The sequence below is a fragment of the Mastomys coucha genome, chromosome X, assembly GCF_008632895.1.
Source record: "Mastomys coucha isolate ucsf_1 chromosome X, UCSF_Mcou_1, whole genome shotgun sequence".
Classification (NCBI taxonomy): domain Eukaryota; kingdom Metazoa; phylum Chordata; class Mammalia; order Rodentia; family Muridae; genus Mastomys; species Mastomys coucha.
The window spans coordinates 153,268,305-153,277,463 of NC_045030.1; the positions used below are offsets into that span (position 1 = coordinate 153,268,305).

Consider the following 9,159-nt stretch of genomic DNA (forward strand, 5'->3'; position numbering starts at 1 on the left):
CATCCTAGTTTTTCTTTCCACTTGCTATGATAAAATACTTATCTTAGGGGAGAAGAGTCACAAGGCTAGGTCATTGTGAGGAAATCAAGGCAGCAAGAAGCTTGAAGCAGCCAATCATATCCACTAATAAGAGCAAAGAGAATAAATGTAGCTTGTGTTCTCTACAATAATACAGTTCAGGATCTCCTGCCTAGGGATGGGGAACATCTACCATGGGTGACTTTTGCCACCTCAAGTGTAATCAAGATAATCCCCCAAAGATATGCCATAAGACAACTTGGTCTAACCAATCCCTCATTGAGATACTCTTCTCAGGAGATTCCCATTGATAAGTAAAACTAAACATCACACTGGGGTAGCCTAGAACTTATTATAATAATACAATACTAATAATAGTTTAGTACATGTAATATTATTGTCTCAAACTCAACAATACTCCTGACTTCACTTCCCAAATCCTAGGATCACAGGCCACCATGTCAGGCTGTGTTGCTCACTTCTAGCCACACCCACCTACCTCCAATCCACTCATTCCCAGCATCTGGCAGTTAATAATAGTATTGATTTGACACAGAAGATAGATTTCCATAATCTTCTGTGCTTGCCACTTAATTTAGAAACAAATGCTCAACAGTTGGCGGGCCTTACAAGAGCAGCAGAGTGCCTGACATGAGCAATCTCCTGACCTGCCTGATGTGACCCCCAAGTTTGGATACTGTTTTGTTGTTGTTGTTGTTGTTTTCTGAATCTGATAATAGAATCACATCTTTGCAAACTGCTGACCTGAAGTCTTTGGCCTGACCTTGTGAGGCCTTCTGTGTAAGATACTTGGTTGTGACTGTAAATACCAAAAATACATTTGCTGCTTCCACAGGTTGGTTTCTATCCTCATCCAGCATTTGAGAATCTGTCATGAAGCATAACCCAACAGCTAAAACTGGCTAGCTCTGGAGTTTATTGGGTTAAGAAAAAAGAAAAAACAGAAAGAGCAGAGCAGTGAATACTGATTGAAAGGCTAGATGAAATTATGGTTCTCCTACCATGCTTTGGTATTCAGTCTGTGTTTTCAGCTAGAACAGCTGATTGGTGGAATACCGGTAAAGGTCTTGTGTGGAACCTCACACAGGAAGAAAAGGTGTTTTCTTCCTCTAGAATACATAGTGCTAAGTATCTGGCTTTTCTAAGAGCTCTGGCCTTTGACCCTTGCTTTCACTGGGTCTGGAGTTGTCTAGGATGGCTATTAAAGATGTATGACTAGCACATTTTCTTTAAAAAAAATTTATATATTATTATAAATAAGTATATTGTAGCTGTCTTCAGATGCACCAGAAGAAGGCATCAGATCTCATTACAGATGGTTGTGAGCCACCATGTGGTTGCTGGGATTTGAACTCAGGACCTTTGGAAGAGCAGTCAGTGCTCTTAACCACTAATCCATCTCACCAGCCCAATTAGCATGTTTTCTAATCTGACCAACTAGTTGAGAAATATTGGTGGCATAGGTAGGAGAATTCCTCTAAGTGCTTCTCATACTGTGGAAACTAAATTCTAGTTGTATTTGGAAACCCAGAGAGATGGTGCTGAAGAATAACATTGCACAAGTTAACAACCTAAAGTGTAGGTTCTTGACTTTTAAGAAATGGTATCAACCAGAAATACTGGACTATTCACTACCCAAACACCTTTATACATGTGTCTGCTTCTGTAGATTTAGAAGGTACTGGATAATAAGTGGGATGACCCTAGAGGTATGAGTAACAACTAAGTAGTAGAACATAATACTAACTAGGGTGTTCCTTTGTGGCAGCAGGCTGGGACAAGCTCTACAAAAGAGCACAGAGTTATCTGTATCTTGGCTTTGCTTAGGCAGAGGTGGGGGCAGGCAGGGGGATCACATGGGGAAGTGCTGAAAGCTTAGATAGATCAGCCTGACTGTAGTAGAATGTTTGTGCTGAGTAGAGGAATTGACTTGGAAATATAAGCAGGGATCAAATTGAGTTTAATGTGGGGTGGATTTGAAATTTATTCTAGAGACAGTGGAAGCCATTGATGAGAACACTGAAGTGATGTATCAAACTTCAAAATTAGTATAACTAAATGATGAAGACCAATCAGATACAGGAAAGCTAGATGTCAATAAGTTGAATGGGTTTAGTTAAACACATTGACTTTGAGATTTGTCCAGATGCCCCATGTTAGTGCTGGATGGAGTCTAAAGTTGGAGCTGCTTTTGCAGACACTGACCTATATGAGACCATGCCTAAAAGAAAGTAGACAGCAACGGTAAGGACCAGCACCCAAGGTTGTCCTCTAACCTTCTTATGGGCACCATGTCATGCAATGTGTACACCCATCTAAATACTCATGCATGTATGTTTGTGCACTCACACAGTACAAACACCTACCACCCTGACACACCACAAAGAGATTTAAAAGGGGTGAGATGCACCTAGGGGTGAAGACCATACGCTGACAAAATCCACATTCAAGGATGAAAAACAAAAGATCTTGCCATTTTACAGAAGCCAAGGGAGAAGCAGATTTTTAAGCAGAATGTCTTTAAACCCAAAGACAGAAATATTCTTTGCAGGTAGATTGATCAAGGAGAAAATGATATTGCAGAGGAGGGTGGCTCTCTCTGGGACTGCTTTTGTAGGATTCTGTTGCTTTGAACCAAGGAGGACATTATTTGTACCAGAATGTTTTTTGTTAGTCATTCAAACAATTGAAGCTGTCCGAATGTAGGCTGTCTGAATAGCATAATGCAGCCCCGAACATCATTAGAAACCATCAGTGTTCGCTATAAATAAATCTGTTTCCTCTTAATAAAGCTGTAATTTAAAATTATTATAATATTAAATTAGAGAACATGGCTTTTTCAGATCTTGTGTGGGCAGCTCTCGGCATCTGTCAGCCAACGATAATTTAGAATGAAATCAATTGGTCCAAAACTAAGCTGTTGATGTCAGATTGAGATATTGTTTGTATCAAACTATGCAGCCATTTTTTCAAATAGCATAATAGAAAATATGGAAGCGCTCCAACACAGGCTTGTGCATGAATAGAAATGAAAATTAAATTGTCCAGTTCTCTCTTGGTGATGGAAGAATCTCTGTTCTGATTGAATGGGAGATTATAGGCCATGAAGTTAAGTGCCATAACATTTACTTTTATTATTCCTTATATTGTAGCTCTCACTGCATGGTGAGATTTATTGTTACACTTCAATACAACCAGGAGATTTTCTGTTATTTTCCTTCTGAAGCACATAGCAATGGACCTCTAGATGGGAAGCAACCTATGAACTAAGTCACCGAGCTTCAATGAATTGACTTAGAGCAATTATAATTCATTCCTTCCCAGTTGCCTGGCATCTTTGTTTTTGTTCCATTCTGTTCAAATCCACTTAAGCTTCTGGTTGCCACTTCTTTATGCTACCACCACTCTCTTCACTTAAGGAAGTGACATTTTCCTCTCAGTCTTGAGTTTGACCCACCAAACACATCACATTGTAGTCAATTTGAGGGCCAAGAGTTGTGGACTTTAAAGTTAGCAGACTTGATTAAAAGGATTTGAAGGCTAACTTCAACCTATCCTCAGGGCTGGCGAGATGGCTCAGTGGGTAAGAGCACTGACTGTTCTTCCGAAGGTCCTGAGTTCAGGTCCCAGCAACCACATGGTGGCTCACAACCACCCATAATGAGATCTGACACACTCTTCTGGTGCATCTGAAGACAGCTACAGTGTACTTACATATAATAAATAATAAATCTTTAAAAATACTTATCCTCAGATTGTTTCTGGATGAATCTTTCATGGATGCCTGGTGACTATGCTTCCTTTGGACCAGGGAATGGAAAAATACTTTCCTATGCATTAGGAATACTATTAAGAGCCAATCAATCTGGGGATCAGTTGGAAACACTTGAAAACTCAATCTTGGTGATATATAGCTCTGTAAATTTACTACAAATTATTGTTGTATAATTAAAATGGATGGCTTTATGGTTTATAATTTATACTTCAGTAAAGCTGTTAAAAAAATTAAATTGATTTGCATTAAAATCCCAGTGATTTTTTTAAGTTATAGGACCTGAGTTTAATCTGAAGGACCTATGTTTTCAAAATGTGGTGCCATGTAATTTCAGCACAGTGGAGGTGGAGACAGAGGGATGGATCCCCCTGATCCACTGGCTAGCTAATCTAGTCTTTTAAGTGAGTTCCAAGGCAGTACGAGTCCCTGTCTTCAAAACATCAAAAGCCAGGCAGATCCCGAGGAGCAGCACCCAAGATTTCAAGATCATCCTCCTCTAGCCTCCGCACACATGTGCACATGCACACACATGAACATAGACATATGTAAAAAACACATATATACTACTTCTGTGTAAGTATGCTGTTGGAAATGTCTCTCTTCTGTACTTTTAAAAATAACTGACTATGTAGAACAATACCAACAATACTGTCCTGGGGCTTCTGACTTATCTGTCAACCAGTCTGTTATACATAGAACTATGTTTTCGAGCTTTCTTGAAATCTCCCTAAAAAACCTGCAGGGTTTGGGGGGTGTGGAAGTCATCCTCTTCGGCTGTGAAATCTGCATGCATATTTTTCACATGAAATAAAGCATGTCCTTACTGTCCTTCATTCCTCCCTGAGGTGCAGTTACAGGTGCTTGCCTCTAGGGAAATATGGCTCTATATGTGTATAAAGGTGTTGCTACACTCATTCCTCTACTACAGATGGATGGTAGACCTTTCCTTTCTTGTTCTCCTGTCTATCTAGTGTTGAAGTTACAGTGGTGGGAGCAAGGAAGCAGGAGAGAAGGAACTGGCAGGTGTTGAGTACCTACCACCTGTCTTACATATTTTTCTCATCAGCATCCCTGAAGAACAATATGATGATTATGTGGTTTTGGAGCAAAAACAATAGTGAATAGAGATGGCCATGTATTTTGGCAAAGTTAACTTGCTGGCTAGGAAGAAGCAGCTGGGAGCCCAAATCTCCATGAAACTGATCTATACCAATGATCAAAACTGTTCTCTCCAAAAGACAGGTGGTAGTGGTGTCTCAGGACGTTTTTGTCATGTCACAGGAGTAGAAGCAATACTTACTTGTAGTGAGTAAAGACCAGGAATGCCAATGAATATCCTACAGTATATAGGAGGGCCAATAAATGACCAGGAACAACCCTATCTCACATATCAGTATCACAGAGGTCAGCTCAAGAAGCTGATTGGGAAACTGGGAACTGGACTAAGGATGCATCCCCCCCCCCCCATACCTCAAATGTAGTCTTGCGTTCCTTAGAGTTTCCCAATTTTCCTGAGATCTCCATAAAATATATTTTAAAAGCAATTTCAGAGCTTTTGGAAGCTAGTGACTATCTACAGAAAAAGGTAAATAAATATTGGAATAACGTATTTAAACATCAACCAGTAATGTGGTTACAAGGGAAGGGAGAGAGTAAGACAAGGTAAGTGGGGAGGGAGGGAGAGAGAGAGAGATACACAGAGAGAGCACTCCTGTGTGGTCTCTCTTTCTCTCTCTCAGGCTTGTGACAAGTTATGTACCCTAGAAAAAGTAATACAATTTACACCTTGTTTTTACATAAAGGGAATACATTCTTTTTGAGATTAGATATTATTGTCTGTTGCTTTAGTAGCTAATGTCTAAAATATTCAATAAAACAGACATCAAATTTAATCAGTACTAAAATCTCTATAGTAAAACTATGCAAGGCATACATAAAGCAACTTAATACCAACCATTAACACAATTCTTTTCTTGTGTCTTTGGTTAATACGTGATTAAATTCTTGCCTCGTTTTACAATATCTATCTTTTCCTATAAGAAATCATTTTTTAAAGCTTTTGTAGGCAGAGTCTGAGAAAAGACTTAGATCATCTGGCTTTGAACCATTGGCCTTTCAATCCCCTATCTACTGAAGACTTCCTATTGTAGACATTCACATTAAGATTCCTTCAGAATTGTAGTGCCAGTTATTAGTCATTGTAGCATTTCAAGTCTTCAAGGAATTTCCTCATGTATCATGGGATATCGTGTCCTGCCATAGACAACTCCATGACTGACATTTGGAGACTTCTAGATAGTCTCCTGGCTGAGAGTTATGTGTGAACATTGAACCACACCTCCCAGCTCTCTCAGGGTTAGTTGCTCAGACATGAGAACTTTCATCTGAGAGGCACAGCTTGCTCATCCTGACACCTTGGCAGTGACTTTCAGACAGCCTTTGGGACCAAGGATATATTTGCTATTACCCGAGCCAAAGAATGGCAGGTGCAGTTGTGGTTTTTCACTCAGTTAAATGGTATGTGGAACAATATGGGGTACACATGTATATGTGTGCTCCTCTGGCTCCCTTTTAGGGTCATGAGTCAAGATCAAATAGAAATTGCTATTATGGGTATTTGAGAAGTACTCTGCATTTCTCAATGTGTGCCAAAAAGAAAAGAGGTTGGTCTGAGGGTCAAACATTCTATTCCACAAAGCAACATCGGCTAGATGTTGCTACCTACATCTGTTGCTACCTACATCTGCTAGATTTCCCCTTAGCCCACAGCATTTTCATTGCTGCCTCGTGCTTCTGAAGATGTGTTTAATTTCAAAGAGTATCTAGGCCTGGCCCTCCCCCTGCCTCACTCTGAGCCTTTCCCAAGTACCTCCCCCTACCAGCTCATAGCATAGAGTGTCATGGAATAGACCAGGTCAGTCTGACCACCGGCACTCATTTCAAAAGGCATCTTTGAGTTCTACAGGAAGTAGACCAATGATGGGGTTCCACCTGATCCTTCAAAGGGCTATTAACTAACTGGTTCCATTTACAGACCTTTACTGTTACTGGTTCACATTAGAAACAAGGTACTCTTTCCACCTGTGCAGCCCTGATAGGGCACTCCTGGCTTTGGCAACCCATCTAGTTATGATTAGATTTTTTCCTTATTAACTTATTTATTCATTTTATATGCTGATGGAAGCCCCCCACTTCCAGTTCCCCCTTACACAGCTGCTTCCCCATCCTACCCTCCCCTTCTTGTGGGGGATATGGAGCGTGAAGTGGCCACTTCCTGTAGCCAAGCAGGATAAGGGATCCCAGTAGATGGATAAGGACACCAGCCCACCCATAAAACCTTCGACCTAAAATGAGATTAGTTTTTATTGTTGTTTTTAGGCTGGCACTGGTTTTCCTTATCTATTTGCGAATTTCATACATGTGTACAGTATTCAGTCATTTTCACCCCTAAGCTTGGAAAAGATTCACAGTGCCTACTTGCCATATTGGATTCGCAGATAGACCCAGAATTCCTCTCCAGGTATTTCTATCACTTCTCATCTATAGGTGGAGTATTCCTAGTCTACATCTAGGCTGGTGCCTTAAGTGTCTGTCTTTGCTGTGTATAGAGACCCTCTTATCCTCAACATTACAAATTTGGGGGGACAGAGACGTCTTTTACAGCAAGCAAACTTCTGTCATAACCTTTGCTATATCCACGGAAGCCATTGAGCTGAAGATGTATATGAGAGCAAGCAAGGAAGAGGTGTCATCAGCTCTCAGGCTGTATGTAACATTTATTTGGCTTGAAGCAACCCCATCTTCTACCTACTGGTTGTGGGTTCATAGATTGGGAGAGACTGACTCTGGCTTTCATTTTGCATATAAATATCTCAAGAGATTCGTGGCCTGAGGAGCAAATGGGTTTGTGCATGAAACATGGAGTTGGTGGGGTAGTGGTAAATGGATTTAAAACATGTATCCTCTTGGCAGCTGTGTCATGTGAGCCTCACACCTGGATTATAAATGCAAACAAAGCAGCTAATCCTTATGGACTCTGTAGATGCAGATGTTAATCGCTGCTCATTTTTCTGTTGGTGGCTTAGCTGCCACAGGTGTCAATTTGAGCTCTAAAATTGGCCCCTGTTTGTAGTTTGCACAGATTTTCCCACAGCCATCAAATGGCTGAGATGCAGAGTGAGATTTGTTTCTGCCCACCATGTCTTATGATGTTGTTTCATTGCAGAGAAAACATCTGCAGTCCTGTGGGCTTGGCATTTTCCCATCTAAGTATTGTAAAACCAAGGAAGGGAGTTTAGACTGCCAGCCTTGCTCTTAGATCCCTGTCCTCAAATCCTATACCTTCATTAATAGCATAGGAAAACAAAATTCCACCTGTGTGGTATAACCACACAACCTCTCCCTCAAATTATGGAAGAATAACCCTGTGAAGCTGAAGGCTCAAATAATTCATTCTGATTCTTCTTCCCTGTCCCCTCCCCTTTCTCCTCCCTTTCTGTCTTTCCTCTACCCCAACCCCCTTCTCTCTCTGGAAAACACAGCTATCAAGGTTGTTTGTCAAACTGTTGAACAACCATTTATTGAACACTCATCCACAATCAAGGAATGATGTTAGGCCTGGAAAAACAGATAAAAGCCACAATAAGTCAGCATGGAAAGTCAATGCAGGGTGCCAAATACTGAGATGGTAGTCATGTATAAGTGGGAGAGAGCAGCTAATCCAGGCCTTGAGGTGCAATCTGAACAATTAAAAAGGGACCAAGTCATTGGTATTGAGCCTCCACGACACAGAAGGAGGGAACTAGGCAGATAATCTCGGGCCCCTTGTACTTTTCTCTCTGGTGGCAATATGTAGAATGGCAGAGGACTTAAAGGGAAAGATACATTTACCAGGATTCCAGGCCAGAGTTCCAGCAGCCTTAATGGTAAGTGGGGGGTATGCAGATAGGATGGCTTCTAAAGATACCAGGAGATGGTGATATGACCACTTTAAACCTTAGCAGACTTCCTTTGTCAAGTGGGGAACAACTTGAGCGGAAGTAGTATGAATAAACATGTATGGGCTGCACAGCTTGGTTAGTGACAGCTAACTTGTCTCCAACTTTTGACTATTTTTCCTGTTTCCCAGTGGATGTGCTTTTAGGTCACCTGTGGTCACTGAGACCATTCCTCTCATCCATGGAAAACGAGGCTACATGTTCTAATTGAGCTAAATAGGGCATGACTGAAGTTCATGGAAAGTGGGCAGTTCCTGGTGCCACAAAAAGGCTCAGCCCTTGCCAAACTGACTCCATCGTGTCCAATGTGAATCACCCTCGGATATCCACAGAGGGTTCCTCTTCCAG

At 41.1% G+C, this 9,159-nt stretch overlaps 1 protein-coding gene across 1 annotated transcript in view; it reads left to right on the forward strand.

The window, feature by feature from the left end:
- The window catches only part of Sh3kbp1 (SH3 domain containing kinase binding protein 1), a 359,863-nt gene that overhangs the window by 331,177 nt on the left and 19,527 nt on the right, over positions 1-9,159 (forward strand). The window lies entirely within an intron of this gene.